Source organism: Brachyistius frenatus, unplaced genomic scaffold, assembly GCF_029030835.1.
Source record: "Brachyistius frenatus isolate BFR_SWC_R1_liver_20210118 unplaced genomic scaffold, ASM2903083v1 Contig_27, whole genome shotgun sequence".
Lineage (NCBI taxonomy): Eukaryota > Metazoa > Chordata > Actinopteri > Embiotocidae > Brachyistius > Brachyistius frenatus.
In genome coordinates, this window is record NW_027210626.1 from 3,540,018 (window position 1) to 3,562,390 (window position 22,373).

The window sequence follows — 22,373 nt, forward strand, 5'->3', positions numbered from 1 at the left end:
AAGTTCAGAGTCCATGGGGCGAGAGGGAGAGAGGGGAGAGAGAGCCCAGCATCCCGACAGCCAGAAGGTACTTGCATAACGTTTACGTATTTAACTTGCATAACGTACGTTGAGTAACTTGCATGAAATGACTTTTTCTAACCAAAGACCTTTTTTCAAAACCGTGTGTTTTTGAGTGCCTAACCCTAAGCCCTTACTTTCCATGCCGAGGAGAAGCAAAACGTGACACAGACTTGGGATCCTCTAGTGGACTGACAGGTGTATTACACACTAAACTGAAGAAGCCTTTCGGATGAGAGGCAAAACGTCTTCAAGAAACTAAGAAGTCCAGTTGGCTTGGGTAAATATTAGATCGACCATGACCATGACTCAGGAACATTCACAGACACACCCTGGCTTGAACGTATTTGAACACATTTCTGGTATATACTTAAAAGATCATCAAATTGTTAGTGAATTGATCTAGCGAAGGCTGAAACTCTAAACATTGTGTGGCCACTCCTGCTCTATTTACTTTTGCTCACCATCCCTCTATTTACTATTTACCCGGGGGGGGTTTTGTTTTTGTTTTTTTACTTTGCAGAATCTGGCTGAAAACATTAGAAACACTTCAAGGACAGATGATGAGTCACAGTCTTCGCCCTTGGACTTAATGTTCCTCAAAAACAAGGTCAAATTTTTGGGGTAAAATCTATAATCAGCAAGCATTACACATTGCTTTAGGTAAGTGTTGCGTGTACCATGAAAGCTGAATCGGGAAAGAACAGAGTAAGCAAGCCTGTTATCATAACTCTTGAAATTGCAGGTTTTATTTTAAAACATGTGTTTGCTGTTGTTTGCAGAAACAAACAACAGCAAACAAGCAGTCTTTGCAGACACTGGCTGCCACACTTGAAAAAAAAAGAAGATGTTTACTGAAGTAAAGATATTGCTGAGCCTTGTTTAGTATGTTAACTTAAGCCCGGACACGGACAGCTGCTGACGGCAAGAAGAGGAGCTCTTTTGTTGATTGAGTTTGCTTCATAAATATGGGAAGAGTAAGATTTAAAAAAAAAAAAAAAGTAAACTGTGTTTGCAAATGTGAAAGAATAAGGCCAAGGATGTAGAATATCCTAAATAGAGCATGGCATGCATCAAATGCATGAAATAGTGCAGTGTGCAGTGTGCTTCTTCTGACAACAGTCCACACAGTCTCAACTCAGGCTGCATGTAGATGTCCACAGGGGGCGTACAGACTTGGACAGATGACAACATTCATACCACACTCACAATTCTAAACGGGTCAATATCTCAGCAGTTAATAACCATCTCACTCAAATCATGTCGTCCCTCTTGGAGACACATTTAAAGCTCTTATCCTATCTTTAAGTTGCGATCTTTCTCAGACCAGCACTCTTCCTGAGTTTCTGAGTCAGGCCCTAAGACGCTGAAAGCCTCTTGTGCACTGCCAGGTCTTGCAACTGTACATCTCTCTCCATTAGTTGTGTCAGCCTGTCCCTGTCTGATCACAGCCACACACATGCACAAACACAGAGACACACACACACACACACACACACTGTTGGGAGGTTGCAGATGAGCAATGTCACCTAGCCCTGCTTTGCAAACAAGCTCGGCAGGGCGACATCATGCCAAAACAGCTCATTAAACGCTATTAGCCTGTCATTTCATCTAAGCGAATCCTTTCTCAAATTCCCCTCCTTGGTGTCACAGCTAAAGAATAAAAAAATAAATTAAAAAAAAAAAGACAAGCAAATGAACCAGGGCCGCTCACCCTAATGGTGCTTGTGGAACTGACATGGAGGATAACGTGTTGTCAACGATCAAAGAACAGGATTTCAATCTAGTTATAGAAAGAGAAGAGCCATGGATGTTGAAGGGTCTGTTTTGTGCCTTTGAAAACATGCATCTCCAGAGTAAAACAACAAACAAAAAAACTTTACAAATGACTAAATTAGAACATCCAATGAGCTGTGTAACGCAAAACAGTTATTCAAGTTACGCAAATTAACGATGTAGTTACAGGCCAATTGAAAAGTTAATGTTGTGTTGGATGAATATAACAGTTTGAAGAGCATACGAACTCGATGAATACACAGATGAGATGGAAAAAGCACATCACAGACAGAACGGGAGAACTTATGCATACAGAGCCCACGGCACCAAGATAAGGTCCTTTGAAGCCAAGAGAACTCATTAAGGTCACTACGCTCCAGAGAAACAAAAACAAGTCAATCTAAATATATTAAGTTCAATATTACCAGGCGGGCACCTTGAATGGAAAAATATCTACAGACACACCAATGAACTGGTCAGAAGTACATATTTGCAGCAAAATTGTTTTTCTTTAATGGTACTTTTAGGTTCCAATATTCAAAAGGTCAAGGATTCAAGCAAATCAGTATTAATGTGCATGTCAGCCATAATAAAGGTGACTCAGTTCATTGTGTTTGTAATGTTCCTCCAAAATCCCAGATGACTGAATCTTTTTCTGAGCTGACAACGTTTTTAAGTGAAGCAATATAAATTTGAACTCCACCAATCTTGTACAACTTAAGAGTGACAAAGCAAAGTCTTTATGGTTAAGTCTATTAAGATGTCACCACTTTGTGGAATCCTAATTTTTCACCTTGCTTTACAGGAAGAAATGACGGCATTCAACTTTATCTTAAGAGTTGTTGTCTGGTGCCTCCCTGCAGACAGGTATATACTGTACATAAACATTCACAAAGACACAGCCTAAGTGACGATTAAACAGGTGATTAATATGGCTCAAGGTTTTTATAAAAGGTCAATTTGATAAAAGTATGCATCGGTTCGAAGCAATTACCACCAGTGATCTGTCCCCACCTGCAGAATTAGAGTTGCCATGGATACTTGCTGAGCAGGAAATGGGGATGCTTACCCTGCATGACAACATGTTAAATGTATTCATTACATCTGTTTACCTGTGGATGAAGTTGGACACATAAATTTCTCCTGAATATGCAACAACAGAAATTTGTTGAATTGCAGAATAATATACTAAACAATATAGTAAATAATAAAAGTCTAATGTGCAGCTGCACATTAGACTTTTATTACATTTTTATCCAGGTAGGGCGAGAATATAGTAAATGCCTTATGTGCATCCATTTACAGCTGCAAGACATTTACTATATTCTAATCCAGGTAGGATAACAATGTATTTTAAAAGTAAAACTAAAGTATATGTAAATCTAGTTTAAACTAGATTTAAAGGACAAGTTTCCAAATTATTATCTAATTGTAGGAAGCTAAATTAGCTTAAAGATCCAGTATTGTATAAATTCTGATTTCCATTGCTTTTTACAAATGAAGCATAAGTACTGTGTGAATGTCCAAACACTCACATAGCCCATATTTAGCAGTTGTGTCATTTGGACTTCTGTAAATTAGCTTTATTGTAGTTCATCTTTCCCCCCCAGCTACTTTATTTCAGAACTTGTTTGTAAGTTGCAACTGTGTCAAATGTGGTACAAACATAAAATGTTTTCTCCAGCAACGGAATAGTGAAATGCAGCAAGTCGTCAGAACACCACCAGTGGCTGCAGCCTTTTCTTAGTGGCTCCTCGATCCATTCAACCACTCCCAGCCTGATATACAATGAATGCACATACACATTTGGAGCTGGACGGGTCTGACACATGCTCCTACAAAAAAAAAAAAAAAAAAAAAAAAAAATCCACCAAGTGAATCTAGGGATGATGGAAATGAGGACCACTTCTTTCTTACCAACTGAGTTTACTCTCTCCATCTAAGGTTTCCAGTTTATAGGCCCCATGTTGTACAAAATACTTTATAAATACTGTGGACAAGTTCAAATACACACAGAAAAAGTGCCATTTGGACTTCCTTAAGTTTTTGGTGTCACAAACTAATGCTCATGTCATATTTTACTACCTTTATTTTTATTCTAACCATGCTGCTGTGAAACAATTTCCCAGAAAACCCAGAACGATCATGTTCAAGCTACAAGACCAAAGAAAACCTTTGATTGGGCTTGGCGTGTGCCACTCAGAAAAGACTCAACCAATCAGAAGAGATGGTCATTGATCTCAATCTCTCGGTATTGCCATCAAGATGTACTTAAAACCACAAAAATATATTCTTTTGGATATTTAGACCAAAAATAAAGCAACAGAATTGTGTTAAATATGAGACTCTTGAGCAAATTGTGAGATTAGCAAGACAATATAACATTAAGGAGTTCAAAATCCTGTCCTCTACATTAGGTCTCCCTGGGTGACAAAAATCAACTATCAACAAAGACACAACCTTTAATTGCAAAAAGTAAAAGCAAAAAAAGCCGAATGTCTCAAATGGTCTTTAAGGTCACATCTGAAATACAGCTTTTGTTTTCGTGTCAGCCCTAAAATTACTTTTTTTGTGGGCTGTTGTTGATGAGCGATGGTGTTGTCGGTTGGAGTGGGTCATTTTCAGAACGCTTCACCTTCTCTTAGACTTGTTACTACATTTCTTATATTTTCATTATATTTTTTTAGTGTACGAAAGAATGTATTTACCATCACATACCACGACCATGTTTGGTCTTCCAATAGCAACACTTCCTGTCTTCAATTTTTACAATGAAACTAGATTTTCTTACAGTAGCAAAACTTTGTACCTTGACCTCAAGTAACTTAATACAAAGTAAATCACATTTTCTAGTGTTGCATTTCCTCTGCACACAACCTGAAAGTGTGTACCAGGTAATCAGTGACTCATCAGTGACCCGATGTTCACTGGATCTGTGACCCGATGTTCACTGGATCTGTGACCCAAACAGTATTTGAAATGAAAGGCTGCAGTGATTCACCACCCAAGTCAACTCGGGACCAGCGTGACAGATATCATGAAACATGACATCAGCAGATTGCAGACAACAACTTAATGTTAACAAACCTAACCAGTCTCTGATGATGCCCAAAGAGAAAAGGAAGCAAATGTTTGGATGATGCCGAGTTCAGATTTCTCTGAAAAGGCCATTTTGAGTTTTAGGGGAGAAAGTTAGCAGGGAGCCTGTTAGACATAACACAGCAGTTGAAGCAACAATATACGTAAACACACATTAAAGTATCAGGAAATGTTGGTACATGTTAACATGTTATGTCACCAGTCTACAACACCCCACTTTTTCCCAATTCCCAAAACAGCTCCATGGTATCCACACCTGCTCTCCAGTTCCACTCCTTGCCAGATTGTTTAAAGCACTTTCCTTGCTCAAAGCTGACAACCTGACCACTGTTGCCCACTTGACCGTGATCTCTGCTTTGCCCTTCAGTTTTCTATGCTCGCTAACTAGCCAGGCTGCCGGGATAATTCTGTTTTTTGCATTTGTCAACAAATCACCTAAAATGTTTCTGACTCCGGAGTTTGTCTGGATTTGGCTCCACCTTCCTGCTTGTCCGACACATTACAGGACATTGGTGTTTACGTGATGGTGTTATTGACATCATATGTTCTCGAGAACTGTTGCTGTTAAACATCAATTCAAAAAAAAAAAATGACAACATCATTCAACAAATGATTAGCAGTTACGGGAGGTTAATCCAACGAGGATGACGAGGATGAGCATGATGATGAGTATTATTTGTCCCAGGGATTGATGGACAGACGGCAACTCGCATTAAGAACCTTAAGGTCAATCACACACCAATGGACCACAAGGTCAGAGAAGCAACCTCCCATATATACTTATATATTTGAGCATATGCGTCGAGCAACATGCTCCTTCTCGCCTCAGGGCCACAGAGAAATGTGAATTTTAGAGTAAACCAATCACTTCAAGTTTTCCATCTTGTACTGCCTAAAGGGAGATACACGAGGGCATCAGTGTAAATGTTAGTCTTGGCCATCTGCTACTGTGTTTTGCATCCACATTGTTATCTCAGAGCAGTTCAGTAAGCAAAGAACCCATACAGGTTTTAATAGGACTTCAGTGCGTCTCACTGGCAGAGTATAGTATGTGACTGTCTTTTTTGTTTTTGCTGCAATATTTCTAAGATATGGCTGTCATCAATATGATTTGCCAACACTGTAATTGTCAGTTGAACAGATACCAACATTAGGTTGTGACAAACATGATGATAAAACCTGATCTTTTTGTTTTTTGTGTGGAAGATATCTAGGTGCAGTGACACGTCCTTCTGAGCGAGCAGGGTTTTAATTAAACCTCCAAACGAAGGAGCTATCGACAAAGTTTTCACAATTTAATGCCTTGTGAGTTGCTGCCATGGATGTGAAGAGTTTGGTGGGGTTATTTACACCATAGGGGCAGAGTTAATCTGCCTTGATGCTCTTAGATCTCTAATCAAATAGAAAGAGATTGTAAATACCGCAATATAATCCACCCAACGTTTGAGGCGAGGAGTCAGATGATTCCCAGAGTCCCAGAGTTACATACAGAAATAGAACAAAACTATGGTACAATTCCCAATTTTCAAACTGTGTCCACTTGTATCAACAGGTTAAATCATTTTGCTGTACCAAAGTGTAACATTTAAAATTATTACAGCTTTTCCTCTTCGAATTGGGGCACACCGAGTATTCCTACCGAGTGTGAGTTTACAGTGAGTTACCACCCATGCAAGTAGTCTAGTTGTGAGAACTGTTGGCTCAGAGAAAAAGTCAAACCCCACAACAGCTGACAGACTTTTACAGCTTCTCAAGCAATAACTTATAGCTCGTAGCAATATAATGCCTTTTTTTTTTTTTAACTAAATCGGCACAACTCCCTTGCACAGTTTCTTGGAGTGGACTATTACTTTTTCTGAGGTAGAGAATTCTCCACCCTACAACAGCCTCCCTTTAATAAACTTACAAATATACAAATCTGCAACTATTTTAAGACACGGGGAACTTTCCAGGCTGAACTGATTCTTAGAGAGTGCATGAACGTACAGAAATCCAGCAGAATGTAAAACAAGCCACATTTAGAATACCTCCCCATCCACATGCACAGCGATCACGAAAATGCAAATGCGTTCAGAAGAAAGGGGCATTTCAGTGATCGCACGCAAGATGTGCCGCAGATGAGAGGCAAACTGCACTCCCAGACTGTTTGATAACCATCATGCATATTTCTCTGCAAAGAATGAGAGAAAATCAAAGCACAAAGACCGTCGTGAATCGGAACTTTTGTCTTTTACAGTACTTTCAATCACAGTTTTAACACAAGAAATTATGATGCTCTAGAATAAACCACAAGCACATATAAAATGCAGTTTATATGTAGCACGTAGTCAGGTGTGAGAACACTAGCCGAGAATACAATGAATTCAAGCAGAAATTCTACAGTAGATGGACATCAAACAGAAAAAGCTTTTTGCTTTGATGTCTAGTTACTGTCTTCACTGATAAAATAGTTCCCAGTGAGCGTGTCAAAAATTAGGCGATGTGCACATCTTCTATACGGTAAGACAAGTTATATACTGTAGAGGTATATATATATATATATATATATATATATATATATATATAACTTCACTGTCCATGTCTTATGAAACCAATCACCCTCTGAAACCAGGTAAAAAAATTAGGGGAGAGTCTCTTTGATTCTTCAATACACTCTGGTTTGTATGCATATTTCTTGGTTTATTCATATCTCCCATACAACTGTGAGAGCCTTAAGGCCAAAACCTCTACTGAAAGGATTAAGTTCAAAGGCAAGCGAGAAAATTACTCACAGACTCAAAGTCTCCAGCGGTGCAGTGGGCCTTCTTAAAGCGACAAGACTTCACCATGTCCCACAGGCGGTGAGCTGAACGCTTGTACAGCTTTTTCCAGTCAAACTGGCCACAGAATGGAACCTCTGCTTTGGTCCCATTGAGGTATTTGAAACTTTCCCTATTCATCTCATACATAGGACTTGTGATGTTCTCTGTATGCTCTGCAGGTATATTCCAGATCTCCCTCAGATGTTGTATGTCACAGGCAGTGAGTGTAGACTTTCTAAGAGGATTAATATTACAGAACGTAAAGGCAGGGAAGGTTTTCACAGACGCCACCTTTTCTTCAAGCTTGGTGATATGATGGAATTCAAAGTAGTACACAATCCCACTAATGCTGTGGTACACAAAGAAGCTGAGGCACCCAATGAAAGCAAACATCCAGAGGCACTGGCGTACTCGAGATGATCCCTTGTCGACGACATGAACCAGACCATGCAGAGAGGTCTTTCTGCCAAACTGCTGCAAACATCCTTCCTCTGGACCAGTGTGGGAATAGTTGGTGCAGGGGGTTGACACCGGTTCAGTTTCACCCCGGGCCCCAAACAGCAAATGTGTTGTTGTGCAGCTCATAATCGCCTAACAACACTAAAGTGGAATCTAGTGCTTTTATAGGACAGGGTGGGCGTGGCTCAAAACAAAGAAGAAGGCCATTTCCATCAAATACATTATCTGTATCTATAACAAAACCTTTTTCACCAACTATCCATCACACAAACAGGAAGCCAAGTTCAATTCTAAAGAGCCCATTATGAAACAAATAAAAGCAAAGTTCATGCAAAGTGGACATCAATGGAAACTCCTATTAAAAGCTTCTTTTTTTTTCTCAGAGAGTGAGAAATTTCTAATGCAACTTGCTCTCACTGGTCTTGATAAAGAGGCAAGATAAAGGTTCATTGGACTGACAATCAAGTTTATACTTCCCTGCGACAGTGTCAATAAATTTGAGAGGATACAAAATGTGATTTTAGCTTGAAAGCACTGACGCAAATCAAATTTGTGTTGTAATTGTTTTCTCTAAAAACAATGACAGTAGAACCCCGGCTTAATAGTGCAGAGTACTAAAATGCCTCTGACTGTTTGTGCTTTCTGCATGTTTGTGCTTTAATAATAACTTCCAGGGAAACAGGGCTGTAACATTCCTTCCTCAGTGCCCGTACTAGTGCACTTAACACAACGAGGTGCATCAAAAAGCTCAGAGACTGTTCCTGTTGCGCACAAATGGAACACAAGGCACTAATGTGCGTGCACAATACAAAGATGATGAAACTAAAGCAGGTAAATGGAATTCAGCTATCATCAGTATTTTTTTTTTTAATTTGTGTTTTTCCAATGTGTCATGTCTTAAGTAAATAAGAAGAAAACTCAACTTTGCAAGTAAAGTGTCTTTTTATCAATGTTTTGGAGCTGCAATAGTGAAGAAGTGTCATATAATGCAGAGTACTCCATGTCAGCAGTTGTAAAAGTGATAGTCTCCCTCAGTATGGTTCATACTATGGCCACATTAAGCATCAGGTAAGGAAAGTTAAATTGTCACAAATGGGAGCAGTAACAGTAACAACAGCCCTGCATCAGACACAAATAACATGGTAGGACTGGAACAACAGATGTATAGCAAACGCTATGTATTTTAAATTACAGCAAGTTTCCTCCAAAGATCAGCAGCTAGTAGAGAATAAACCGCTCACTGAGGCAACACGCCAATTTCTGTCCCTTTTCTGCAGACAGAGATCCCTCATTAGCCTGCTGTCAGTTTATCTGGCAAATTGCTTTACTGAAGGGAACATATCTGACCTTGCTGACGAGTTCCTGGATTGTTGGACTACTTCATGATGATGGCTTCTTATTTTGTTGAGAAGCAGGTGGGATGCTACCCAGCCAACTGCCAAACATAAAGAGTATATAGAATATAAAGGATATTTTTCTGACCCTTTGATCCTCGCACAAGTACCAGTGTTCGTACATTGTGAACTCGTGTAGTTGGAGGACGCATTTTCCTCGGGCTAAAAGGCACTGCAGGTCAAACATATACAAAATAATTATGAGAATGAATTTTACTCAAATACAGCAAACGGTATTAAATTTGTCTGTAGGTTACAGCGTAGCAAATTAGGAAATGATTAAAATTAAAACAAAAAAACTTTAAATACTTAGGTTACTGTACCATGCTAGAAGCACAAAAATCATGGAAAAATGAATAAATCAGCAAGTCAAACAGTAGCTGTCCCTTAAATAATCATAATCATTAGGTCATACTGTATTTCTTCTGTACAAAACTTTGCAGTTTTGATCAGCTGACCGTGTGTAACTGACATACGGATCCAGGCCTTCAGGGCAGTCAAATAGTCTGTTGTAAAGCAATCTCTAAAGTCTACCGAATTTATGTGGTTTCACATTATTCAGCACTACTGTAATGAATTTAAGGTTCTGCACAAAAGAAACATTTTACCTTGAAAAAACTTCCAAGTTTAGTCAAGTTCAAATGAACAATTGCAACAGTGAATGATGTTAATATAGTAAAAACATAATATAAACTGATAAAATAACTTTTTTTATTATCTATTATTATAATCCCAAAAGTCTTCTATAATAACCTTTTACAGTTTCCTTAAAAAAAAAAAAAAAAAAAAAGTCAATACTGCAAAATTCCTCCTTAAATAATTCACATTCAGTCGGAGCAATTTATCTTGGGACGTTGCACTTTCTGCTACACTCATTTCAGCGTTGTTAATTGAGTTTAAAAATGCAGTCTCCATCTAATTGTTCCTGATAAAGCCGCAGGCTATCTTTCAGTGTCATCACTGATTAGGGTTTTAACTCTCTAGCCAAAAACACTAAGAGTCCACTAACATCTAGATGGCATGACTAATCTGTTTTAAGATAAGACTCTCTCTCTCGGACCAAACCAGAGTTTTTAAAATGGTCAAAGTGGCGGTGACCAATAATTCCCTTTAAAACTTTCAATTATCAACATTTTGTTCTTTATTTGTAATTTGGCTGCTGCATTATATCCATGTCATTACTGCTATCAGTTCCTTCACCAACATGATTATCAGTTTTTATCTGAAGCAAGTCGATCACATACACAGCGTGTCTTTGCCACAACAGGACGTGCAACTTCATTTTTACTTTCCACTGTCATATTTTTTCAATACCGCATCATCAGCATTCCCTGTAGCACGGTCTGTTAGACAAGGAAGCAAAATTGAGAAAAATAATCATCTGTAATCTTCTTAGTCTTTGTTTATTACTTCTACATTGTACACATATTCAATCACAGGACAACAATGGATGTTCATTAAACAGTGATAATGATTTTTTAATCTCACTCAATTTGAGTTTATCCATAATGCTCCAAAATTACCCTGAACTAGCTGCCGAAGCAGCCAGTTTTACCTCTTATAATCCCAAATAGAGTGTGTGTGTGGGGGGGGACATGCTTTTTCAATATAATTAGCTCCACAAAATTACAACACCCAGCTAATTAATATTTTAATGTCCACAGTAATAAAATGATGGATTAGATGAATTACGTTGCCCTCCTGCAAGACTCATCTTAAATTACTATAAATATATGCAAAGAGAGGCATATTTTAAGGCCATTTAGGTAGAATACTTTTTTGGGGAAAATGTATATCCATGAATTTGCTTTCTATGTAGTCTCCTGGGAAAGACACTACAGAAACTTTAAAAAAAATTACTGGAAGCACTTGAAATGTGAGGTTACAAGTGCAACGATATCTTTTCGTCCAATGACAGCGCAGAAAGTGCGCTCAAAGATTATGTCGAGTTGCTGTGTTATATGTGGAACTTCAAAAATATTATAGAGGATGGTAAAGGTTTATGTTTCATTACTGAGTGAATCTTTTGTTAATTAGGGGACTGCTAAACACAGTATGTCCTACTCCCCACATCTGTATCTTATTTCAGATTACTACACCGTGTGGTGCATGTTGCACTGATGTACTTCATGTGCACCAAATTGCCTCATTCTTTGTTAATGTCTTTTTCAAGCTGGTGCCCAATTTACACACATTTTAACCCTTGTGTTGTCTTTGGGTCAAAATGACCCGCAGCTGTATTCAACCAAGTTCTATTTTATTTCTATATTTTTATATTTTTTTGGGATCATTGGTCATCATTCTTTAAAGAAATCCTCACAGCCTCCTTGTCACCAATGATCCCCAAAAATATGAAAATAAAATAGAACTTGGTTGAACACAGCTGCGGGTCATTTTGACCCAAGGACAACACGAGGGTTAAAACATCAACTTTGGCAGATAAATGCAAGACATTACAAAACAAAGACAACCCATTGAAAAGTGGTATTAAAGCAGTGCAGCGCAAGTGTCTCTATGTAGAATAAATGCTATGACTACTGTCAGAAAGAGATTAACATCACCACCAAGTCAGTATGGGAGTACAGTGTTTTAGGATGGATTCAAGTGGAAGGTCGAACAACTGCAGCACAGGTCATAATGGCATTCTTATATGCTGCGGTATTACCCTCCTGAATTACATCAATTTTCAAGTAAAGCAAATTTTGCACTCAGTTCAATGATCTGAGGGGCTCAAAATGATAAGAACTGCAGTTTGACTGTGGACGTTCGGCACAGTAGTAATACTAATGGTTCAAGATGCCCACAAGGCTGGCAGTGTATTTTTCATTTGGTTATTTAAGAAATTAACTGAAAAACAACATTTCTTATATTACTTGTAAATGCACCAACAGACAAAATACTCTATTTCAGACAGACATTTAGTGAACTTTTGTCCTTTTAGCCACCTGGAAATCTTCCATTATCTGTAAATTAAGTGGGAGGAAAGAATTTCCACTTCTCTGTCAGGATTATAATTGATATAGTCTACTGCAAGTGGTTAATGCAATTTTCCTTAACAGACAGCTTACAGTTTTGAAAGTTCAGTGTATTTGGAGAGGTGCTAGAAGGGTGCAAGACTCGCGCTGTATTGTTGTATCTGGAACCAAACCATACATTTATGCCATAAGAAAGAAAGAAAAACATATTACTCTACAATATAAACGCTGAACAAATACATTTGTGTGGAGGGGTTTTATTTGTATAGACACCTTAGAGACTGATGTATTTTACACAATTACTATCAGCAGCACCTTAAAGTCCATCTTCTGGGATTAATTAAACCCCGAAAAACAAATCTCTGTTCATCAGAAGTCACGAATTTAGGAGCTTTTTCAAAAAATTGTGTCCGTTTGATTGACGGGCCTGTGCTGCAGCCAGGTTTAGGGTATAGGCAGGCGAGCATAGTGTTCTTGGGTTCTCATTTAGATTGAGCCAGATCCACCGCTCTGCTCGACTTTGTTTAAATATGGTCACTTCTGGCTCCAAAGAACAAAAAAGTCAAAATGCCAGACAAAGACAACAAAACGATCATGCCCAAACCAATGGATGACGTTACAACAGGCTGTTGCTGGGAGTGGATCTATGAATATGCAAATAGACACCTCCTCTATCTCCACCCACCCGTCCGCCGCTCCCCTGAAACTCAAGCTGGCAGCTGGATTATATGAAAAGTCCCATTGGTTCCTTGGGTATGTAATATATTAAACCCTCACTGTCTGAATCATAAAGTGGAAAATCTCATTCATGGCATTGACTGCTTATTTTGCTCATTATCAGTCTTCTATCATATAAAAAAAAAAAACACCACGGACCTGTTAACAAGGTTAAAAACTTGATTTCACTGAAGAGAGTCTTTAACAGCTTGTGAGTAGATGTGTCTCCCCAAAGGGATCTGTCAAAGTGACTATTCTCATAAGTCATTAATATACGTACCAGCACTTACTCACTATTTAACATTCAACAAAAACATCTTGCAAAGACTGTTTGTCAAGCTGTTGGTTAGAAAAGAATCACTCTTCAGACTATTTACTTTCCTCATTCATTCATTCATTCACCAACCCCGCTGGACTCTGGTATCCACGATCACTGGGACCTGCAAAGATTGCAATTTTAAAGGAATAACGGTTATACTCAAGAGAAACATCTCTGATGAACAGAGTGTAAGTAATAAAACACCAACATCTCCAAAGGAGACCGACTGATTCTGCTCGACCTTGAAAGCCAGTGGCAGTCTGACATTTCTCAGTGTTGTACCAGAGTGATAATAATGTCGAGATTCATTTTGGGTATCTGGGAAAAATATACATTAAACTCGATAGGTTCACAGTAATGTGTTGATTTAGCCAGTCATTTCCAAGGCTTTATAAAATGCTGAATGTAGAATGTTTTCCTCACTTATTAACAGAACTGGAGCCTCTTGACTCTCCTCAGTTACATTTGTATTCAGGTCGAATGTATATTTTATGATAGGACAGCTTTACTGACTAGTTGCAGCATGTGGATTTTTTTTTCTTTTTAAAAATTGTCTTTTATGGTCTTGCATGTTTCAGGCTATATTACTATCAACCATGCAATACATTTCTGGGTTGTTATTTTTCTTATGCAACTGGGACCAAAAAAATAGGTTTAAAAATGTTCACTTGACTTCTTCACAGCTCACTAATTCCATAACTCAAGTAAAAATACTTAAAGTAATAAAAAATAATAAATAAAAAATTTTTTTTAAACAATGGCTGGTTGTTAGGGCTGCAGGATTCTGGATAAGATTAGAATCCCAAAATGTTTTCCAATATAAATGTTTATGTTATCTTTATCCAGATATTTTTATACAGATGACAATTCTGTCACTAATAACCAAGTTGAGGCGATGAAATAATAATTATGACAGGCCTGTTATGCATCGGGAGACTGAATCTTTTCTGTTTTTAGAAACACTAAAGTGCACATTATTTTTTAGAAACTTTTTTTGACCAATGTTGAACCACCTTAATTGCACAACTTAAACCTTAACTTTGCTAAACCTATAAATGAATCTACAAAAATGTTTATTTTTGTAAATGAGTATAGGCTTTATTGTGAAATCAATGTATTAGGAACAAGAATTATAGACTTTAAACACATAGCATGAAGTTTAACTACATACCCATTGCTTATTATTGATAATCTTTAAGTTTCAAAAGCGTATAACAGCATTCTTGGAATTTTACCTGCTCCCCTTTGTGCAGTCAATGTGTTTGCTGTTGACTTAAAACTGATCTAATTAATTATTCAAGGATATTATTTTCTACACTGAATCTATTTCCTGCATCAGCGATGCCAGTAATGGCTCCCCAAGGATTCTGGAGAGCTATACTTTCACCTCCTCTGCTTATAACACGGTGCCTTCATAATAGCTCTGAAAACAAATTCAACACACATGCACACACACACACACAAATCGATGTTTCAAGGACTTTGCAGAATTTAGCAAAGTACTACTCAGTGAATTTGTGTTCTTGGCAAAGTGCACTGTTTTTTATCAGTAGCCTCTGTTCAGCTGAAGTCGTTTCAAAGATGTGATTCACATCATCCAAAAAATGGTTTAACTGTAGTCTTGAATTCAAAAAGCCTTTGACTTTAAATTGAGTTTTGTATGACTCTAGAATATTCTTCTAAATCAAGTACGAAGTTAACAACTGTATTTCAATACCGAAGTTCTGCATGGATTTTTATCTCACCACACCTGGTTTTTCACACAATGACAAACTTGGGCACAGATGACCTCCACTATACAGACATTAAAACCTGTGGTGAATAGGCTGGAATCACTGATTAAAATGAAATGCGTAGATTTCTATTGAAATAAAGTGTTTTCAGCTGCAAATGCCATTACAATTGAAGAAGGTGGCAAAATGTTAAAAACATGTCTCACTTTTTGGGGTTTTTTCATCGTAATTTTACAAACTAAAATGTTTTGTACCTCTTAGCAATAAAGTTAAAAACATTGTGATCAATGTGTTTGAAGTGGGATTGACTAAAGTTAGAAGCACCAGAACCAGATGTTGAACGTGGGTGCGATGGGGCTTTCTATACTGATCCAGCAGGGCACTTGGGCAACATCAAAAACTAAGAATGATCTGAGAGCACTGAAAAAATAAACTTTAAAAAAAAAAAAAAAAAAAAAAAAAAAAAACTTTGCAGCAAAGATTCTTTCTAAAACTGTCCCACTGCACAGACCTCACTTTCAGTCAATTTTCCACTGAAAGATTTAAAAAAGGCAATGTGACGAGTCAACTAATAATAAAATGTTCCCATTACGTTTGTATATTTGACATTCTTTAATGATCAAATGTAAGGGAATCTTCAAAAATGTTACGCAAACAAATTAATCAGCCAATATTATTAGTAATTTATTTTTAACTCTCGAGAGTCAATATTGTTATTGACCTAAAAAATCTAGTCATGATTGGGCTCTCAAACTGACATTTCTGCTCCAAGCAAGTGCAAATACAACACTTTTTGTCGCTGCTTCTTGCTTCAGAAGGTAAACATGTGTGTGTGTGTGTGTGTGTGTGTGTGTGTGTGTGTGTGTGTGTGTGTGTGTGTGTGTGTGTGTGTGTGTGTGTGTGTGTGTGTGTGTGTGTGTGTGTGTGTGTGTGTGTGTGTGTGTGTGTGTGTGTGTGTGTGTGTGTGTGTGTGTTTTCTTGGGATGTATGCTGAAGTCAGTATCTGAGTGGAAGTTAGTTTGATTTTAGTCAAGCCTTGAGTCAATGCATTTACAGCGTAAGTCAAGTATATGCAATGAGTCATACAAGCACTTGGACATTACTAATAAAAGGACAGAAATGAAGAAAAGCTTTAAAGCCGAAACTCAAAATTTGTCAAGTGAAAAGTGTTTCTGCAACATTTTTCCCTCTGTGGTGGTCCACCACAGCCATTTCTTCCCCACCACAGAAATCTTTGCGTACTATAATGCGTTTTATACTGTATATCACTATTTGCAGGTCATTCTCTTGAACAGGAGTTTCACAGCAAATTAATCTGTTGTTTTCTCTCCGTTATGTTCATATTTTAACAGCTATTTTACATTCCAGCTACTATTGATATATCAAAAATAAATACTGCAGCATTTCCCATACACAGATTACTTGAGTTGCCCAGTCAGGCAGACACAATCAACTAGTTGAAACATAAGTAAGGCTTACATTCGGTCATTTTATTTTACTCCATTCACACTCGCAAAATTTTGAACACAGACCTGTCTGAGTTGTGCTGGCTGCAGCAACTGGGTCTCGTTGTGCAGCCACCACACTGGCACCTAAAGCCTGCACGTGATGCATTTAGGGAACATTGGGAAATTGTAGGGTCTACCAATAGCCTGTAGCTACAGGAAATAACCTAGGTTACACTCTCCTCCTCAAAATGCATGAGTCTCTGCATGCACATCAATCAAAGGCCCTGCCAACCAACACCACAGCATAAACATAAAGCTTTCTGAGCAGTTACAACATCAGCTATTTCCTCATTCCTAAGTGAAGCTACATCACAGATTTCACAGAGGTTCTTGAAAGGACAGCCAGACCAAAAGGCCTCTTTTATTTTGTGAAATTATGTCAAATACAAGTATAGGCTACCATTAACTGTCACCTGCAGCAATGAGTTGGTTGGGAAATTATTGAAAATGCTTTCAGGTAAAAGAGTGAGTCATCTAATGCCTGGTCAGGCAGGCTGAGCAGCACTTTATCACAATCTGCCACACAGCAGTTGTAATCTGTTCGTCATGACGACTAACAATGCTGAATGTTGCTGAATGCAGAGTCCTGACATGACTGCACCCGCTCTGTTCTCTATATTGCTTTTGATTGAAAACGACACCAAAAATCGTACAATAATGAATCTTTACCAGGTAGAAACAAAAGCTGGGAGGGAGCATGAGGTGACCCAGGGTTTATTTCCCAATTACGGTTAGATCTTTACTTGGGTATGCATTGAACCTGGCAAGCCGAAGACACTGAGGCCAGGAGTTGAAAAGCTGAAGGGTAGGAATTGAAAAGACTCACCCACCTCAGTTAACACAGCGAGTGGTTGGAACCGTTTGGAGATTGTTGCTTAAGAATCTCAGGCAGAGAGACTGCTTACAACAGACCAACATATCAAAACTATGTTATTTAGTTAGACGTGAGTTCAGCCTTGATCGTACTACAGTATGGACACTAAAGATCTGCATGTGCTTTTATACAAACAACAATCAGGGGCATGTGGTCATGTTCCACACTTGCACACTAAAAAAAAATATGATGGTGACAGCAAGCAGAAGAGCTCCTTTGTTTATGTGTTTGACCGGACAACATGGCAAAGTCAAAAAAAGAGCAACAGCTTATCAAGAATAGGACCATAGATCAGGACATACACACACAATGCATGGAACAAGTGTATAATTTACTTTTCTGTCATGTGTTAGTGCGCTTGCTATATGGACACTGGCAGATGGCGAACTTTATATATGCGGACCAACCTGTACGATCGTGAACCAAGTGTAGGCGGAAACCACGACTTGGCCTTCAGCAGTGGCCATCGCAAATTCAGGGGGGAAAAAAAACTGTGCCAGCAGAGAAATTTAAAGCCAACTAACCCTGTTCCCAAGTAATGACTTTTTTTTTGCTATAAAATTAAGGCAATCACACATTTGCATACAGTCAGTGATTAAATAATATAGTATAATATAATGTTCTAAACCCACTTAATACTTTCTGTAATATGTACAATAAATAAGCTCTATTGCTACCAATTTAAGGAGCCTGCATATATGAGATAGTCCTAATAGAAAAAAAACAACATAACCTAGTAATATGATGCAAAATAGAGCCAACGTGATGGTCCCTTTTCTTACCAATTATCTGGTACCCAGTTTACAATCTTTCTCCTATAACATACAGAGTAAACAAACTTGTGAAAGCTAATATTTTTTTCTCTCATGCCCGACAGTAATTGCAGTAAAGAGGACGATTAATAGCAGTTATTTTGCCACAAATAATGTCTTGCATAGATAAATCCCATTCCATTTAAACAAATGTACCAAGTAAATTCTGTGTCTATTACTGCCTGCTGATAATTCTGAGTGTTTTATAAACAATGTTTTGCAAAGCCAGGAGCATAAGAGATTCGGCACGACAGTCCCCATCAGAGTGACTTTTCTTTATTAATCAACGTTACCTCGGCTAGCGCATTTAATTCAGAGAGCAAACATCAATTTCTGTAAATCACGTTAGGGTTACATAAATAGGAAAAGACAGATGAAAAGACTGGAGGGGACACCAATAGTAAAAAAAAATAAGTATGTCTGTATTCATGTACAATAGCAGATGAGTCCGGAGTGGTCGAAAGAGAAAGAGTGGGTAAAAAGAAAGATAAAATCAGAAATTACACTACACAAAGGATCCAGAGCATCCATTAATATACCTCTTTCCATTTCTCATTCAAACAGACTGCATTGTAGAGACTGGGTGATGAAAGTGGCAGGGGAGTAGACTCTCACCTGCAAGATTTCAAATCATTCTTCTTCTCTGATGTATCAATTCTCATTTGCATCACAATGGATAGTTATATTATTCATTCAAAATCTTATAAAAATGTTCAAATGGACTTTTACACATCTCGTGTGTGTGTGTGCGTGTGTCTGCATCCAGTGGTGGGATTCCAACTTTTTCATCTACGGTAACAGTTTAACAGATCAATAACAAATGCTATGCAATTTCATTTTGTGTTTTTTGCCGTCCTTACAGATGTAGAGGGAACACTAAAGGTGAAACATATCCTCAAATTCTTACCTGCAGCTTATTTACTGAGTGCCACAAACTCAACCAAATACTAAACAGCTTTGCTCAAACTCTGTAATCACTGGGTGGTCAAACAGCGACAAACAAGACATGCCCGGCCTCAATGAACACCCACAGTGCCCTCTACTGGGGACAGAGAAACTCACCCTTCAACTTCATCTCTGACAAGAGTCATTTTGAACAGGAGTCTCAGTTTAGGAAACAGTTGTTCATATCAATAAATAGAAAAATTAAAAAAAAAAAAAAAAAGTTGTTCCTACCTGTAATTGTAATGCCCTTTGCCTCAGCAACACTCGGTGTACCTGGGTGTGTAACTCAACTGGAAGGTGAACCTCCGGAGATCTGTGAAGACACAAAACACAGTAAAAAATAGATAATCTGAACAGAGTTTAGTTTGTATCTGCAGAAAATATTCTGGTAATATTGTTTTAGTACCAGCAAAGCTCCGTTTATGCATGCTTAAGGTTTAAGAGTTTAACACACAACTACCACGAGACCTGTGTTACTAACTGGACTACATGGATTATTATTTTATTTTTTTGTATTAGTAATAGCATACAAACTCAGCTCAGAAATTAACTAAATATGGGCACATTTGGCTTGTGTGGGTAGCTTGGAGCGAACCAACCTTCAGCTAGAGGTTTCTTTCTTTTACAAATGTGATTCACTGGAAAGACAGTTAAAATGTTTATTTTGGATTATTTAAAAATATTGGTATTTATAGGTTTCTGTGTTTGTTGTAAATGTACTTTAAACATGGCAGATCCAACACCAACAACAACAACAACAACAAAACGCAGTTGTATCACACACTGCTATTTGCAGGCAACTGCACCGAGCATTTTATCCCGACTGTACAATGTGTGGTCCATTCTAGATGAGGAACCAGCTCGCTCAGAGGAAGGGAAGCTGATGTGTTAGTGAACATAACTATACTTTGACAAGACATCAATATACATAAGTCTATTTTAATGCAGGAGCTGTCTGACAGCCGCTGCCAGCACAGCAGAAGCAAATACACCCCCCACCACACCCCATCCTCCTCCCCCTCTCTCCCCCCAGGACAGGGTGTTTCTCAGATGCTTTAATCTTAGATGTACAGAATGTGCAAAAATTATGATCTTATGGAAATGATGCAAATAATCACACTGCCATCCTCCATTAGTATGTGACAGCCTTCCATAATGCAATGTTATGCATAGTGTTCTGTCCACCGTTCTGCATTGGGAATGTGGAGTGATGGTGTGCATGTCTAATAAATATTGCAGGAGGATACATTTGGACCATCTACCCAACTGCATAAATCAAGAAGCTTTCCAGCCCCACATTATAAAGGCTTCACTTGGCTGCATGGCTGCTTGGCCCTGCTGCTCTCCAGCAACTGTCAGCGGTTACTCATAAGCATCTTCGCTACCTCCACGTTTGTCTGCTCTTTCCATGGATTGGGTACTACGCCACATTATATAAAGTTTAATGTTTAGTCTGGTGATTTTCTGATTCACCTAAACCTAGTACAAAACACTTAACTCTTCCTTGACCGAGGAAAATCGGTTGAGTTTTTCAAAATAACGAAAAGATGAGAACAAGTCTGCGAACTGGTGATCTCCCAGGCATGAAGTGATATGCCAGACAACAATAATCGGAAACCAAATAGACTAGACTTAGAAAATAATGATAAATCATTTACCTTGAAATTGTCCTGCTTTTTATGCCTTTCTCTTTACAGCTTGTTAAACACAGGTGTGACAAATAACGTTACAACAAAACAATGGTTGCTCTCCAGTTTTGCAGCATGCGCAATATCATTAGGGGTGGAAGAAGCATTCAGGTCCTCCCACCACACTGTGAAAATACTCCACTACAAGTAAAAGTCCTGCATTCAAAACCTTAATTAAGTACAAGTATGCAAGTATTATCAGCAAAGTATCAAAAGTACACACTGTGCAGCAAATCCTCCCTGTCTGAGCTTTATTAATATTTGTGATGTTTTTGGATTAATATTACTGTTGGATTAAAGTGCATTTTAGAGCTGTAGTTAGTTAAGGTTGTGCTTATGTTATGTACTATTGGTTAGTTTGATCTACAGTAATGCATCATATTCCATGAGATCATCACGTTTGTATCGTTTCGGTTCAGTAAGAATCACGCATCTTTATAAAGTGAACAAGCTCAGAAAAACAAAGCCGTTTCCAACTAATCATTACTGATATCATTCACACCGGGGTTTTTTTTTTACACCACACAAATTGACACCGAATCGTAGGAGTCTGATTAAACTAGTTAAAAATAACTCCAAATGCAAATATGAAATCAAAACAAAATTTACTACAGAACAGTTAATTACCTTCAGTGTAGAAAACATCTGTTTACAATAATACTACAGAGGTGAATCAACACCTCACATAGAAAGAGAAGAGATTGTGTGTCGTGATTGAGTCAATGCACCTGTGTTTTATCAGCAGCCTGTTTTTGTGTGTGTGTGTGTGTGTGTGTGTGTGTGTGTGTGTGTGTGTGTGTGTGTGTGTGTGTGTGTGTGTGTGTGTGTGTGTGTGTGTGTGTGTGTGTGTGTGTGGTAGCTAGTTGCCGAGTTACCAGCTGGAATTAGTGCGAGGCTAAAGCGACGTCACGTCACGGTGCCTATTTAAACTTCAATAAGCGTGTTTGATGTTCAAAATACTTAAATAGTGCGGGACTTTTACATGCAAATAAACATCCATTTCACAGGATAGAGTTGTCATTTCCGTAGATAACTCCTGTCGACGTTAACATTCCCGCCCTACCAAGACGACGTAACACGCCGCCAACCTGGCCGTCAGGGCCACAACTGCACCGCCGGCCTTCCTCTGGGCAGAGCATGCGCACCAGGGACTTCTGCCAGCCGAGCCAGCTAACTTCCGGTTTACCTCTCTGCTAACTATGTCTTTCTAGAC